Source organism: Amblyomma maculatum, chromosome 8 (genome assembly GCF_055883805.1).
Source record: "Amblyomma maculatum isolate TAMU_Amacu chromosome 8, ASM5588380v1, whole genome shotgun sequence".
Lineage (NCBI taxonomy): Eukaryota > Metazoa > Arthropoda > Arachnida > Ixodida > Ixodidae > Amblyomma > Amblyomma maculatum.
This window is the reverse complement of record NC_139351.1, coordinates 37,411,051-37,428,493: the sequence shown is the minus strand read 5'-3', so window position 1 is coordinate 37,428,493 and position 17,443 is coordinate 37,411,051. Positions and strand designations below refer to the sequence as shown.

Sequence of the window (17,443 nt, the reverse complement as noted above, 5' to 3'; positions counted from 1 at the left end):
TAAAAATTGTCTACGAAACATATCTGTGAACTTTTCTTACTTCACTGGTTTTGCGGATTATTTCCAGTCTCAAAAGGAATAACAAATACATGTGGTTCTATGACACATACAGTAAATACCTTTCTAGGTAGGTTACAAAAGGGAAGTAATGCAGAAGGTAGGCAGTCTAAACATAAATGAGTGTGTCAACATGGTGTTTTGGCACTGGAGTGTTTATTACTCCAATCATGTGCGTTAATAATGAATGAAAAGGCACATAAGTAGGAATACTTTATTTTGACACAGAAGCTATGGCCAACGTGTGTGTGTTGCCATTACGCTCGTAAGTGAAGTGCAGACTTGTGAGTACACTGTTGAGCCAGTAGCACAGGGAGCAGTCAACTTGGGCCAGGGAATGCCATGCTTTGAAAGGTGGGCAGCTGTTGTGATCTCTCGACTAGTATCAGTCACGTGCAGGATCGGCTGTCATAGGGAGAAAAAACAAAAGAATGCAAGCTCAGAACAATAACAAAACACCCAGAGAAACTCAGAGACGTACCAAATTTAAATAAAAAGATAACAGGACTGCAGACTATGCAGCAGCTCATATATTCTAATAGTGGATTTGCATATGGTCACTACACCCTCAAAAAGGAAAGAAGCACAAATGCTGAATTCATGACTCGTCAAAGGAACCAGACAAAAAGAAAAGTGTGCACCCTGTAGCATAGCTCAAGAATGAGAAAAGCCAAAACAGCGAAAAAGTTACCCTAAGTAAGGCCAGTACTAGTGCTCTCTGCATGCGTGTGACAATGTATCACTGCAGTGCACATGCACAGCAGAAATGGACACCATGGGTGGTAAAGAACTGATATGAAGTTATCAACACTGGCCGCAGACATCAGAACAGACAGCTGATTGTGCTTTGGTATAACGCAAGCGTGCGGGCTTTGGTAGGTTGTGAAGCATATAAATAAACGTTGAGACATCTTGAAAACCATGTGTGCACATTTTCATTTGCTGCTGCATCCAAGAAGTTCCGCTTGCACTGTTCATTAGACGACATGCGTTGCTCTTGGATTGTAGCGTTCGTCGACTACACAGCATGATTCCGGAATTGCGACTGACTCAGCTGTGAACATTTCATTTTTCTAAACTTGCGAAATCCTTCCTATGGGCTGTGAAAAAGAATGAGGAACTGTTCCACCGAAATGTAGTCGCTCGCCCTCTATAACGCACATGATGGCAGCCATAAGTCATTTTGTGCCAAACAGTAATTTCCATACAAGTAACAAAAAGTTCTCAAACTATGTGACAGGACCATAGCTATTTACTTTGAGGGTGGCCACAGCAAACAGGCAACAACCACAAGATGGCTAAATCGCTCGCCGAACTACAGCACCACAACAGTTGCTACAATGCTAGCATCATAAAACCTCTGGCTGTCTTTGATATATGGTCCTCATCACAAATACACCAGTTCATGTTGTTAAGGAGGCTGTCCATGAGCATCATACTTCTCAAAGCAGCTAAAAAATATTGCAAACAGAGACCAACACTTGACTTTAAGTGCAGTAGCAGCACTACTAACATTCAGTGTGTTAATGGAGTATAGACACCCTGAAACAAATAAGACAAAAATTCAATTATAAATTATTTAGTGGTTGAAGATAAAAACCAGGTGATGATCTGTACAGAGCAATGTCTTGCATGTCGTTAACAAGCAAAATGCGACCAAGATTAGGTGCATATGCTCCTGTAAGATGAAGTGCTGCACTGGCCTAGCCCAAGCAGTGCGGGTACCTCCAGTCAAAACGCTTTCAAGTGCCATCATCCACGAGATGGTTGCCCAATAGCAATAGGAATTTTCATAATGCAGCGTTCCTTATCTTCAGCCAGCATTTTTCACTCTTCCCAATGGATGCAACCCTCCCCAAAACTCCAAACTGAAAACATCAATTCAGTCATGCAGAACTGTCAATAATGACCTGAACCACAAACCAACTTGGAGAGGTAATGCGACCAAAATTAGGTGCATATGCTCCTGTAAGATGAAGTGCTGCACTGGCCTAGCCCAAGCAGTGCGAGTACCTCCAGTCAAAACGCTTTCAAGTGCCATCATCCACGAGATGGTTGCCCAATAGCAATCAGAATTTTCATAATGCAGCGTTCCTTATCTTCGGCCAGCATTTTTCACTCTTCCCAATGGATGCAACCCTCCCCAAAACTCCAAATTGAAGACATCAATTCAGTCATGCAGAATTGGCAATAATGACCTGAACCACAAACCAACTTGGAGAGGTGGAAGCAGGCTCGAGCACTTTGAAGCTATAAAACAAATGTTTTGAAGCATTCAAATTGTTTTGGAGTACGTTCTAAAGTCAAATGATTTTATTAGCTGAATTTTTTATACCTGACATACCAAAATAACCTATTTGATTCCTTTTTATTCAAAGATCAATGCATTGGTGAAAATACAAGACTAACAGCCAAAACGTACAGATGGTGAAAATACAAGACTAACAGCCAAAACATGTACAGATGTTTAAAATAACACAAATGATCTTAGCAACAATTTGGAACAAACTAGCAGAAAATGCAATGCTTGTTTCTATACTTGATGCCCAAACGATAAGTTTGACTAAAAACATGACTCTTTTAGCTTGAGAAATGTGGACTATACCAATATGATGTGCTCAAGCACCACTGGACTAGTTCGGAGTTCACATCAATAAGCAGCATATTTCCACTCCCTATCTTGTGCACATAATTTTTTTATCCATGCCTGTTCTGATAAAATTTCCAAGGCACTGGTCAGTAATCCCTTCAGTGAGGATAGATTGCACTCAAGGGTAGCCCTTTCCCCCTTCAGATGCCCTAATCCATGGCCTTCTGTCAGTAGCTTCTCACGTTTTCGCTTGAGTGGCACCGGAGCTTCCTTAATTTTAACACGTTAATGATGGGCCCTGCATGCCTGCCCAACACTTGTGACATTTATAATGATTGACACCTTCATGGTGTCACACCCATAATACTGTATGTTTTTGTCTGACGTATGTTTGACAAGCTTATTAACAAAGAGGTTCAATGAAATAGATCTACGACTACCAGAAACGAGGCTCATGCTGGTCTGGCTTATGGGATTTAACGTCCCAAAGCAACACAGGCTATGAGAGGCTCATGCTCTTCTATTTAGCAGAAAAGAAAAAATATATAAAGGCCCTGTTACTACACAGGTATGCAAACCAACAGAATGAAATTGAGGAAAGCATATAATTAACTAATAAAAAAAATCTGCATTGGTGATGAACGGTAATTAGTAGTGTATCTACTGTCAAATGAAAAATACCCCCCCCCCCCCCCCCCCCCCCATTGCAAACTAGAAAAACAAGAAACATGCCACCGTTGAGGTCCGAGACCTGCACATTATGCATCCCATGCTTTACAAACTAGCTACAATGATGGCTATGCAATCTTTTATATGTTGCATGTATCCCAACATAGACAGCGTTCACCAGTGCTCAACTAAACCGCAGCAGCAGACGTGGGAATGCCCTGTAAATACAGCAACAAGGTTAACAACTGGGCGAGTTGGTAATCATTCATTCAGCCAAAAGACTAGACACAGAGAAGCCAGCCTCATCTCGTTAGCTTCTATTCTCTGTCTCGTTTTTTGGCTGGTTTAAAATAAAATACAGCAAGTGCCAAGTAGAACATGATATGGAGTGTGGTGTCTGAAGGGTTGTGTATGAACGAGCCGCGCCGGCGCGGCGCGCCACTGCTCGTAGTGTGCCCAGCCTCTAACAGGCAGTGAGACTCACGGATTCGGGCAGTACGGCCAGTGTGACTCTTTCGTCTTCCCACGACAACTCTAAACTGTTAGAAATTCGCTGAAAAAGAATGTATTAGTTTAGGCTGTTTACAGTCTCCAAACACACCACGAAATATGTCAGCTGTATTGCATTTCGCTTCTGCTTAAGGGGGGACATGGCTCTGAAAATTATTTTCCAAGTTTTGACCAAATTTGATAAAACCTGGCATTCTGATTCAGTTTCTTGCACTGATTTCAAACATGTAACCAATTTTCTAGCTGCCCAATTAGTTCAAGAGATAATAAAATTGTTCATAATTTGCAGAAATAATGAAAAATAACAGCACAACAAAAAATTCACATGGACACTTTGCTAGGTACTAGAAAGCGTAATGAATACAATTTGTTAGGAGCATTTTTTTATTTAACAAATATTAGCGATGTTATAGCAGTTCAGAGTTTTCAATTTTGCTCTAAATAAGACAGGAAGGCACTTACATTTGGAACAGTGAACTGCTATAACATCGCTAATATTTGTTATACCAAAGTGCGCCTAACATTATATTCGTTATGCTTTCTAGTACCTAGCAAAGTATTCATGTGAACTTTTTGTAGTGCAGTTATTTTTTCATGGAAATTGTTTATCTTTTGAACTAATTGGCCAATTGGAAACCTAATTACATATTTGAAATCAGGGCAAGAAACTAAATCAGACTACCAGGTTTTATCAAATTTGTTGAAAAACGTAGGAAAAATAGCTTTAAGAGCCATGTCCCCCTTAAAAGCAACCAGTTTGGCCATGATTTCAATTCGAGAAATCACATTCAATTAGACAGAAAAAAAAATTGTCATCGGACTTCTTGCGAGGATGCTTTAATATTTAGACACCGTGTGCAGCAAAATATAACTGAATAAAATCTCGAGAAAACGCAAAGTAGCCAATAGTGTGCGTATGTAGCCTTTACGCCATGCCAAAACTGCCGTTCGTCAAGCGTAGGTACCACCTCCTCGATTCTTCTCGATTTAATGTATCTGTGAACTGGAGGCGACAGTGGTAGAAGAAAGACAAGAAGCTCAGGCGGCGTGCCCGCCCTGTGGTGTGCGAGAGGTGCCGTTATATCATAGCTCACAACAGCACCGCCGCCAGGACCGGCACGTGTTCTGGCTGCAATGCTCTTCGCTGATTCTGCATGTAGAAAGTCCCCCCCCCCCCCCCCCCCCCCACCCCCACCCTCAATTTCCTGTCGAGAAAGATGGCGCCGCTGCGGCAGCAAGGCTGTATCTGTGGCTGAGGCGTGACGAGTGTTGAACACCAACCTTGAAAAAGATCACACCTCATCAAGCGTTCGAATATTGGCCCTTCCCAGTGGTTTGTATGAGGTTTCCAGTTCCTAGCCTCCAGTGGTATATAAAACTGACCATATGTGGAAGCGCCTTATCGCAGACCAGACCAGAGGTGAGCAAATGCCCTCATTTTGGCCTTTCCTCCCTCGCCCTCAATTTCAAATCGGCAGCCCTCCCTCACCCTCACCCTCACTTAAAGTTTCTTCGCCCTCCCTCGCCCTCATCCTCACTTAAAAAATATTGCTGGTCCTCACTCACCCTCACCCTCATCTCATTTGCCCTCCCTCACCCTCAACCTCATGCCCAGCAGTTTTTATATTTGTTATTTTTCATTATTTTCGATCTATGACAATGTTACAATGAGTCAAAGTAAGCGCAAACTATTCTTCTCTGCGTCTGTTTTCGGCAGTGTCAAGCCGCGTTGATCATTTAGCAATCCGAATTTCTCGAGCTAACAATGGACTTAAATAAATGACGGGGCTGCATTCATGCTGTAGCGTATCACTGGCAAGAGCCGTCTGGTAGTTAATTGTTCCGATCGACAGTTGCTGAGATTAAGATATGCACTGCACATGGAAACCACAGGTTGTGAAAAGTGCAAAGAACAATTCTGGCAGTGCCCTAAGCATACCAATCAAAGGCGAAACTTCGAGGAGGAAGAAAAATAACCACTGCCGTAATTTACCGGGCAAGCATGCCCACCGGTTCACACTCCATGTGTTAGAAGGAGATAGAGTGATTAAATGCGTTTACACCGCGCATGAGGAAGGAGGAGGTTCTAACGAATCTAACCAGCCGCAGACGGAAGGCATGAGGCGTATACGGCATATTAGACAACAGAACAATGTAATCTAATTCAAGTAACAGAAAAACGCTATCACACAGAAGCGTAAATTACGATGGAGTCAGGGGTTCATGAACCTCAATCGCTTCGCAGGGGGGAGGGCGGGGGGGGGGGGGGGGGGGGATGGAGGGACATAGCATGCGAGCCCGGGGCCGTGCTCAACAATTTCAGTCATGTACATGTAGTGTCATTTGGGAAACGCCGCGTAAAAATGCGATTGTTAAGACACGGCGTCGCAGGTACCACCGATGTTGTGCCCCGATCGCATCCCGCCTTCCCCCAAGAATAAACCGAAAACGCAAAGTGAAACACGTAACTCTGTTGCGCTTCTGGTTTTCATGAACGCCGCCTCAGTGTTGCGTAAAATCGTTTTTTTTTTTTTCACTTTTTATTAAAGTTATACGAGAACAGGACGAGACAGCGCCTAACTAGAGCAGTACGATGAGCAAAGTGAACAGGCCAGAATTTCATGCATAAGGTTTGATTATGCTTCCTGAATAGTGTGCTTAAATCTAGGATTACTTGAAAGAAGCAGTGCTTATAGAAGGGGAACAGAAGAGCAACACATATGCGCCAACTAGCCGGAATCAGCACTCTGCATCAGTTCGTCTAAGTTCACATCTTCTACCTGATCTGCTTCATTCCGGACAGAACCCGCATATGCAAAAGCCGGGAAACGGATTGTCTGCACTGTGAAGACAAGAGCGGCAAAAAAATGAAACTCACCCGGAACCTGCATGACGTCCTACACACCTTTCACTTGGACCGCGCATTTCCCAATAATATCCGAGGACACTGCCACAATGGAAACTTATTCGCGCACATAGTACACGGACGTCCTTGAGCATATAGAATTTTGCAACAGCGCACCAAAGTGTTGTTTCAACAAGCGTCAGCAACTTGAGTGGTCCAATCGAAAGGACACAGCAACACAAACTGAAGGGCTTCCCCAGCCGTTCCTGCCGCTCGCTGTTTCTTTCTTTCTTTTTTTTTTTTTTTTTGAGGGGGGAGGGGGGGAGAGATTGGGCTGGAGAAAGACCCTTTCTTTGGACAGAGAGAGCGGGAAAGGAACGCACGGTGGTGGACGCGTGTGTATCCTTCCGAGAGCAATGCTGCCACGTCCATTCATGTCTCCACCCGGTGCCTCAGGGAGATCTGATAAGACGAGCCACAGCCGCTTCTTTAGCCCAGCCGTGGGCTAGCGTGCGTGGTCTGCCCACCGCTCGGATATTTTTTTTTCTCTTTTTTGAACAGCTTTCCTAATGACAGCTGCCTTCGCTGTGGGGGGAGTCTAGCGCCTGTCGTCGGCGCATTGCCACAGGGTGCAAAGGCAGGCGCACACTGATTGTTTTGTGCGTTATCTGTCGCCCTCCCAAGCGGTCTTCAAACGAAGAGACGCCGACCAAAGCTCTCGGGCGTGCAGGCTGAGGTGCACCCCGGCTAAGAATGTTCCGGCTTACCGCTTGTAGAACACTGTAGCCCGCCGAATGTAACGTCTTCCAGCGGCCTAGTACGAGTAGTGGCGTTCGTTGCTTCGTTTTTAGTTTGCTTAGCAACACACACATGGTGTATGCGTGTGTTTGGCACAAGACAGAAAAAGTAGCAGACATCTCGCTGATCATTCCACTGCTTCAGATGAGAAGCGATCAACTGCTTGCACAACAACAAGGGGAAATCCGCGGAAGAGAGGAGGCCTCTTTCCTTCCACAGAAATGGCTAAGCACAATCAGGTGTACAAAAATCAGTGCGGTCATAGTTTCAACCTGCCAGCTGGAGATCCTAGGACATACCATGACTACGCGGAATCGGGTTTACTTTTATCTCAGCTGTCTGCTTTATTAATATTGAGTCACTCTTAGAGTGAATGTGGGGCGCTGAAGCTGAGGTAATGCTGCGCGTTCGAGAGCAGGTATCACGCAAACCCTCGAAGAGTCTTCCTCTTCTTCAGACCTGGCATACGTTTCAACAGTATGCGAGACAGGTGCTCTCTGGCGCGACTCTAGCCTTAGCGGCATGCATAAAGGTATTTCATCTCAGCTGGTCATCTTTATGTTAAGAAAATGTAGGGACACTTATTAAAACGTTCTCATAAAGTCCGAAGCTACAATTACAGCCCGTTTTAATCAAACCCAACAAATGTGCCTGCGTGGCTTTGGGGCAGCGGGTCTTACTCGAGGTTTAAGCGTCCTGGAGGGCTGGACTTCGACGTCGCCCTCTCATCTCATAGGTCAAAAACACTCAGTACGGACCTCTCTAACCGAATGTGAATCTATGTTTTGTAGCTTTCCTCGAATCTAAACCCTGCTTTGCGTCAATTAAAAATTCCAGTTCAGCGGTTGTCTTATTCGGCAGCATTGAACCTACATCACTTTTTCGCTTTATATCGTGACATACCAAGCACAGGAAACCATGCTTTGGATAAGAAGCTGTTGAAAGCCGACATAAACGTGGTCTACCCCTACAGTGAAGCTGATCTTGGCAAATTAAGTAATGGCAAAATAAAAACACTGGCACGTTGCCGTACGTACGACTCCTTAAGTTATCGGAAGCTTCTTGCTAACACAAGTGGTGAATTCCATCTTAATGTAGTATGCTTCGTATACTTTTCTGCTCAGTTTGAACGCAAACTTCTTGAAGATTGTCGCTTCACGGAAAGAGGCGTACGCCTTTGGAACAGAACCACGACACTGACGACATAGACGGCCAGGTCCCCACCACCCCGCCAGTGCGTCTACTCATGCGTGGAGCTCTGAAGTGGGGCGTTTCTGCAACATCCAATTTGTTCTGTGTAGTTTCTGACACGGGACATTGGTATATGGTAAACGACGGCAATCTCCCTCGGGATGAACCTGTCTAAGTGTTTGATACTGCATCCTTAGCTGCTTGTGCTTTCCTTGCACCATATTGCACGAGCCAGCCAGTTTTTCGGGTGCAGTGATGACTACCAGGACGTCAGTTTTCTGAGCCACGTTTTTTAAGCGGTGGGAGATTTGATAGTAATATGGAATGACAACGGATCTTGCACCTTGCGCTTTTTCAGCGCAGCGGTGCTGCTCTACATCCCTAGCATCCCTGGCAAGGTTCTTTAAAACAGAGATGACCACCTCAAAGGGAAATCCTGCACTGGTCAGTGTTTGCAACCAGACATCCACGCTATACATGTCATTTCATGTAGGCAGGCTTTGTAAAGAGCGGCATGCAGGTAGTTTTTAGCAATGCTCTCCTTAGGAACCTTGGAATGAGCTAACTGGTGGCTTAAAATGCCTTCTTTTTTTTTTTATAGCGAGGCTGACACCTCCAGCACGCTTTGATTTTGCAAACAGAAACACTTGTATCTAAAAACTGCAAGCAACCTTGCGCGCCCAACCCGAAAGCGCATTCGGCAAAGAATTAAACCCGGTTCAGCATTGTCATACCCCCCTCATGCGTGAGTCTGTGACAACATACAGCCTTACGATCGTCGGGCATTTCCATGCATTAAACTTATTCTGAATACAGAACAGATGCTAAAAGCAAATAATATTAAATAACTTTACTCCAGTACAGGACTTCAACAGGCTAACACGAAATGAGAACACTTTGGATATTGGAAATGAAACAACTCTTTCGTAAAATTGTGTTCAATGTTCACACGCTGTAGTTATTCCTTTCAAATCGATGTTATGTTAAAACCCATCTGAAGAAAACTGTCTTAAGAAAATAAAAAAAAGTAAAACTTAATGCTATAGAAATTGCAGAAAAAACAATGCGCTGTCCGCTGGCGCTCTTGTGCGACACGTTGCCAATGATAGATTGATCTGCGAACACGCGATAGCGTTTGAATCAACTGTCTCGCTTCGCGTCAGGCTGATTTAAACTGAGCGTGGAGGGAATCGTGCGTCTAAGTGTGAGAGAGCTGGTGTCGGTACAACGCGACTGAACTGCCTCCGCTTATCCAGCGTTGGAGCTACAGGAGACCATGTTGTCGGTTTCGAATTTCGTGTAACAGATGGGTAACGAAAAATTTGTGCTGTTATCGAGGGTGTGTCTATCAGTATCAGGTATCAATATAGAGACTGCCAATGCCACGCTCCAGTATGGTAATTACGAGCCGTACATATAAATGCACGATTTGACAATTTTGCTAATTTACAACAAAGCGAAAAACGGTAAAAGAAATGATAAAATACTTCTTGTTTCTACAAACACATGACAAAGATTGCAACTGATATTTAACTGCGGTTTATTTTATTGCAGCTATTATCAGCACAAATTCACTGCTGTTCATTTTCCTTTGGTTTTGCTGCGAATTGTAATTTACACAACTTATGAAAGCTTTATGTAAAACTACAGTCAAGTAACACTGTCAAGAAACACTTCTCATGCGTCGGCTACTCATGCAAGCTATCCGGACGGGGGAAAAAAAAAGAAAAACATGTGGCAGGGTCCCAGCAGATAAGATCACCCCACCTCGCTCTTTTGTGTTCGTTTCTCTGCGTGTCCCCTCTATTTCGGACGCGCTTTTTTTTTTTTCTGAGCGTGTTTTTCCCTAAATGGCAAAGAATGTTAGCAGTTAGAAACGATTGTCCTGTGTACTTTGCCGGTCCCGTCGTGTTCTGTGAGGCTGGAAGCAGCGACATCGCTCTCGGTGACTCCCTGCAGCTTCCTAGGGTCGTTTTTAACTTTTCTTCACCACGAGCGCCGGGGCAATTTTGTGGCTTTCGTGCCCGTGTCCCGTTCCATTACATCTGTTTTCTATACAACACATGCATAGTGGAGGAGAACGTATGTTGTCACTCTTGCCTTTCGGGTTGCCGCGTTTTTTCGTACTGCAGAAACTATGCCTTTCGTTGAACATTTGCCCTCGCCCCTCAAACTCTGTATCTTTCCCTCCCTCACCCTCCCCTCACCGCCTCTGCCCTCCCTCACCCTCGTCCTCACAAATTTTTCAGCGCCGATCCTCCCTCGCCCTCACCTCACCGAGTCAGATCCTCACGAGGTGAGGGTGAGGACGCCCTCATGAGGGTTCGCCCTCGTGAGGATGCCCATGTCTGGACCAGACTGTCTGCGCTCGCTGATAGCTGAAACAGCCTCACCTGGCGCTATTCTAATTTATTAGGCGAACTCCACGCTGCACCACACCAGCGTAACCCGCACATGGCATTTTACGCTTTAAAACATGCAAGAGCGGTGTCTGACTGCTGCTCTTTAGTCACCGGGGGGAGTAATTTCATATATTCGTTTGTATCGTTCAATGTGGCTGGCGCACGCCTAATTGTTTACGACACTGATTGACTCTATTTAAAAATTGCTCATTCAAGATTTATCTTATTTCATCGTCAAGGAGATTTCTACTCTATCAAGCCTTTGCGGCTATTTCAGATATGAGACGTTCCAATCAACAGATTAAAATGAAAACCATACCCACATTTGGTTTTGAATTTTCTCACGTGGAGAATAAAAAAAGTGTACACGACGCCAAAAAAACAACAAAATAGCTATGTCTCTGGAGCAATGGTCCCAAACTGGCTCAAAGTGTGAGGACGCCGTAGCAGAGGCGTCCGGATCACTTCGGCCACCCGGGATTCTTCAATGAAACTGCCATCGTTAAGTATATGCCTGCCATGCTTTCAGCTTCGGCCAAAATGCTGTCTCCCAATTAGGATCAGACTAGGGTATCCCAGCTTTAATGACTCAGCCTCCGCGGTGCCGTAATAAGCAAATAAATAAGCTAAGAAGACTAAACTTCTTTCTCGGAGCGTATCATGGCTATTTCATCCATTTCGCTGCAGCGACGCCGCGAATGTGTATTTTACTCTGACAAAGTGACTATAAAGGACATCGGCCCTCTGTGTACAAGCCCGAATCCAGCTCGGACCCGTACGTTTAAGCCCACCCCGAGTCCAGCAAAAATGTTCATGTGTCGGCCCAGACGGCCCGTGGGTTGAGCTGCACCCAGCTTTTGGGCCTGTCCATGCCCACGCAGTGTCGTGTGAAGCCCGTGCTACCTTCACCTGACGCTTCTACATAAGGTTTGACGATGTTCTATTTTTTCGGTTCCTGGGGCTGCCTTTCAGTGGGTCGCTTTCTACTTTTCGACGTCTGAAAGGTAGGTAAGGCAGGCAGAGAATATCGTGGGGACCGCTTCCTTTGCTAGCAACGCGCAACACTTTGCAGCATATGCCCATTTAACTCTGTCGTCCATGTTTTGGACATAAACCTGGGCTCAAAGTGCCCCTCACAAACAGTGACTGTATAGCTCGGTCCTTTCTTGGTATGCCGGCCACCATAGCTGAAGTCGTTCGACATTTTTTCGCACCGAAGAAAGCTGACATTTTTCATTGCAGAATACGTAGCCTGTATTGCAGCAGTGAACAATGCACTTTTTTCCACATTACATTACATTACAACTTAGAATATACCATGATCGAAGAAAGGCTTGGAGCAGGGGCATCAGAGAGAAAAACAAAATGCGCACCGATGCACGTTGAGAACTGACTGGCAATCCTTGCGGCACCAGTTAAGTTTGCGGGCTTCGCCCAGAAGGAGATTCCGAAGGGGCGACCAAGGTCAAGGGGCAGCTTGACGCGGGCTGATTTATGACGGTCGCGCAGGCGACCGCTTCTCGGAAGTGAGCCCAGAACACACGGCAGCGGGGGGCGACGCTGCCGGCTCTGTCCGTCCCGTGCCGCGAGGGAGGCAGAGCAGTGCAAGTAGAAGGCACAGCGTAAGCGCAGTGGTTGTGGGTTCGGCGCTAACTGCTGTGTCTCCCGGTTCGAGTGGAGAGGGCGCGGAGTCCATAAATCCCGAAACGCGGCGTAACACGGGCCTGGGGAGAACGCACTGTTGACATGTCTTCACGGGAAGACGCCTGTACGTCCCTTTGAATCCGCTGCCCACGCGCAACCGACCAAGGGCAGGGATCGGAATGTTTGGGCCTGAGGTTTGAGTGTGTGTGTTTTCGGAAGTGTAACCGTCGACGCCGTTTGTCTTTGCGACTGCTTGGCGCCTCTTGTGTGGGAGGATTTTGGAGAGGGAGAAAGCACAGATGTATGTGTTTGTGTGTGCAACCACTCGCCGCGTAGTGCGTGCTTTGTGTTTGTATTACTTAACATGCATAGCAGAGGGGTATATGTGGCACAGCAATTGGCCAGCCCATTTTGAAGGACTGTATGTTATTGGCCACAGAGTGACTAGTCGTTGATTGGTCAACGGACTAGACTCGAATTTTGAGCGCTAAGGAAGGAGCGTTGGGACAGTTGGGCTCGGAGGGACGAGGGCAGACGGGTTGTTCGAGGAGGGAGGCTAGGCTGACGGAGGTCTCTAGGGACTCCGGCCTAAAGTGTAGCAGAAGGCCAAGGCTTGATTCTGCTAGCCTCTGACCTCCGATCGTGCACCCAGTTGCAGTTAGCCCTCTATGTTTTGATGTCGCATCTGACGACGTTATTGTAAACAGTTTGTAAACAAGTGTAAACAAATGTGTACAATCGAGAAAGGAAGTCCTCATCTCCGCACCGCAATGTGTCGCTGAGCCACAGACGCAGCGGTGGTCACCAACACCACTCGGTACGAGCGAAGGCAGAAGAAACAGCAAGAAACACCTGCTGTATAGGGAAGCCCATCTATTCCCCACGCCTTCACCCGAAGATTTTAACTGCACCCAGCGAACCTGCGGCCACCAACAGTCAACGCAGTCTCTCGGCAGCCTACGGAAATCAAACCATCGGTATCGTCACTTACTGTTCGGTGCGGAGCGGCCCGTTCACACACTTCTAACACCATGATGTGGAGGTTGTGGGTCCGAGCCGACCAATGGCGTATGGTAGCTTTTTGCTAAACAATTACCTTTCAGACAAACTCATTATGAATTATCCATTGACCCCCTGCCATTATGGGCATGAAGCAGGGGGTCTCAAACTCATATTGCTACGTGGGCTGCATTGAGAAAGCTTTTTCTCTCATGACCCAGGAGCCAGAAATTAACAAAACAACAGGAAACAAAGTACAATAAATAACAATAAAATGAACAAAAATAAGCTAACTTCGTTTTGTCAGACCAAGCCCTCCTATTATTGCAAAAGAAAAGCAATGTGTGCTCCTTTCCACTTCAATGCTGGACAAAAGCCGCTTCAGGATCGCTCGGAGAGAGGTACTGAAATGGTACACCTGTTAATAAATACTACCACACTTATAATCCTCAAAAAGAAAAAAAAAAAGCACACTTGGAAATAAAAGAGAAGGCAAGGATGTCTGGCTCCTTGCTTTGAAGGCATAGTGATGTCAAATGAAAGTTCACGCAGATTAAGTGGTCAACGCCTTTTCAAAAATGAACGCGTACTAACTGGTACAAAGTCTGAGTTTAATTTAGTTGGAAATTAGGGCTGGTGGTAATGCTTTCAAAAATGTCAGCTGAAAATTTTGAGCTGGCAGACTGCATCACGCAGCTCCGCGGGCCGTGCGCCAAGGCCCCTGGCATAAAAGGATAATCTTTGATGAGCGGAAAGAAAGTGTTCGATGTTGGCGAGAAGATAGTGGATGGAGTGGAGGGGCTGCATTCCCCATTCTCAGCAAGGAAAACTAGAATGCTTCTTTGCTCGTCAAGTGAAGAGGATATACTTTAGGCAGGCATTGCCTCTGCTACGAAATGGGCACCACTGTAGGCAGTGTACACCTGGCCAATGCTTTAAAGGGCCACTGTCCAGGGAAGGCCCTTTTAAGCAAAGGAGCCCAGTGTTTCGATCAGGTACCGGAGATAGTCTGCGCAAAATGCTACAGTGACACGCGCGCCGCAAAGTATCGAAAATACAATTCAAAGCTCTCTCATGCTCTCCTTTGGGAAGCTAGCTTCCCCGTTTCCTGCGCTGGCCCGACGGGCCCCAGTAATGACGTACGTACCGCGAACGACGTCCATTGGTCTGTCTCGCTGACTGACGGGAGAAGGATGGGTGTCTACTGCTCGCTGCGCGCTTTTCCCTCGCCACGGCCAGACTGAATCTAGCGGCGAGCGCTCCCTCAGCCTTTTTCTTTCTTCTTTTTTTCGCGCTCACGGAGTGCCACGCCCCACCTCCCGCCAAACGCGGAGCAGGAAGGGAAATTTGTCTTGCGGAGGCTAGACGACCTCGGGCAGGAGAGTGAAAAACCTTTGCGAGGGAACGGAAGGAGAGAAGCATGACAGAATCAGGTAATTGCGGTGGCTGTAACTTCGGTATTAGTTACTCTTTTCAAAAGATTTTGCGACCTTGCATTCTAGGGGCGAAGTCTCACAGTCACCGGGGAAGAAAATATTTTCGACCGGAGGGTGGACAGTGGGCCTTTAACAGTACCACGTGACCGTCGACTGCCCAGCGCTGCTGCGCCGGAAGATGCAGGAGTGCGAGGGCGTGCTCACAATTCTTGCTTCTGCAGTGAACCTCGTTTGCTACGCTGCTTTGATCAATGTGAAGCAACCTTGCCACAATTGGCTGGCAGGCATGTCGGTGCCCGGAGAAGCTGTCATTGCTTGCTTTTAGCCGCAATAATATCTGCATATCATGTGAATAATATCTTCAAAGTACACACATTTCCAATAAAAAATCCAACTTGCACCATAACTCTTGCCATCAATACTTTTGAAAAATTGTTGTATCGGTACTTTCATTGCTTAAAAAAAAAAAAAAAAAAAAAAAAAAAAAAAAAAAGAAAAGAAACCTTTGAGACAGTATCTGAAAATAGAACCAGGGACAAGTATAATATTTGGAACGTTACAAGTTTGCACAGCTTGAATCCACAAGCACATAGCAGAGCGCTCTCAGAACTACAATATGAAACTTGATTCAAGCTGCCAACGGAGCAGAACAGCCAAGCAGACAACACTCGCTGAAGCAGCATGATTACATCTCCCTGCTTGTTCCCTCTCCTGATTTCCCCTTTGCTTCTGCTCGGACAGTCGACGCTCGAGCGACACTGTTAAAGAATTGGCAGGGTGTATATTCTGTGCTGCTTGTCTTGCAAGCCATTGATGCCAATCTTGCAGACCTCATTTTATCTTTCACAGTGGTTTCCAAAGCTATAAAGTTCTTGCAGCAACATTGTCACACGCACAAAAAAGCAACACAACCAACCTGTGCAGGAATATCATTCGTTGGCAGCTTTGCCAGTTTTCCACAGCGAATTGAGAAGACAATATAGCGTGGTTTGATCTTCCATCTTGCGCAAACATTTGTTTGTTTTTGGAGCTAGTCTGCTTTTCTTAGTCTGAATCAATTGTTACATTGCACACTGTTTGCAATGCATTAGTTGCAACTGAGAAAGAAAGGCTGCAAACTACAAGCTGGACACTGCAGCTGCAGGAATGCTTGCTTGATTCATTCATGCACTCTATGCAAACTGGGGACCTGTGCCCAAGCATGTTCCCCATGTAAAACAAATGACCATTCACGGTGGCACAGCAATTGTTTTGAAATTAAGTACAGGGCTCACCTTGTGGCGTTAGAGCATATGCTGCCTCCGCCTTTCATAGTCCCTTGTTCAGCCTCAGCAACCAGCAAGCACATGCTAGACTCCAAAACACATATCAGGAAGGTCCCTGCGTACCAAATATTAGACGTCAGCTTATAAGCGATGTTTACACACACAAAAGAAATTAAGACAAGTACATGTTGATGCACTTTAAACACAAGGCGAAATCGCTTACCTCACCGTAATTAGAAAGGGGCCCTGCATACACTTGACAGTGTGCAGTCATAAAATGAGGTATGAAATCATTACACCGCGTCATAGCAACGAGGGCCACACAAAATGATAGTACGTCGCACAAGTGGTTAGCAAGTCGTGGTGCATCAAAACAAAAGCTTCCCACACAGGCCTGTGTGATCCTCGCCTTTCCTGCTTCTACGCGTTGTTTTGACATGTCCTAGTACCTCCTAAAGTCCCTCTATCAGCTCAGAGACGTTACAATTATTAACTATTCACCCAGACAGCTGCGGAACGCTTACCCAAGTTTCCCGCCCTTTTCAAGCGCACGCAAGACTGATAGTCAGGCGTGCTTTAAATGATTGAGATTTCCGTACGGTTGGCCTAATAAACGGTATTTAACGACATGTAACTTAGTGTCGAACTGCGTTGAGCTTTCGATTGAAACCTTCGATAATACACCTTTGGGGCGTTCGGGCCCACTGCCGGCCAAGCAGGCTCAATGGTCGTCAACAGAACATTCGGGCGCACGGAAGTTGAAACCTAAATGTAAAACTCCAGACAGCGGGTAATGACTCAATACATGCACACTGAAGTATCTAAAGAATAGAAAAAATTGCTTACGTGCCGTACAACACGAGAGCACACGGCTGACACGGCGACACAGCTCTCACGGCTCCCACCATGAAGGACGACGACCAGCCATTTTGCTACTAAAAGCAACACAAAACCCACAAAACAATAGCCGGATGTGACGTTTTTCCTAAACCGGATAAGACGTCATGGGTTGCTGCAAGCATTTTGCTCCTGCAACC

At 45.9% G+C, this 17,443-nt stretch overlaps 2 long non-coding RNA genes across 3 annotated transcripts in view; both read right to left on the bottom strand.

Moving 5' to 3' along the window:
* Positions 1–17,443, bottom strand: part of LOC146180996 (uncharacterized) — a 70,622-nt gene that overhangs the window by 41,399 nt on the left and 11,780 nt on the right. The gene's annotated exons all lie outside the window — the stretch shown is intronic.
* On the bottom strand, positions 258–17,362 carry LOC146180998 (uncharacterized). 2 transcript variants are annotated; one of them, XR_014700132.1, is made up of 3 exons: positions 17,257–17,362; positions 16,416–16,521; positions 258–462 (listed from the first exon to the last, which is right to left on the bottom strand). It is a non-coding gene; the product is annotated as an uncharacterized LOC146180998 (long non-coding RNA). The 2 variants fall into 2 exon arrangements; XR_014700133.1 differs by having other exon boundaries at positions 17,253–17,360.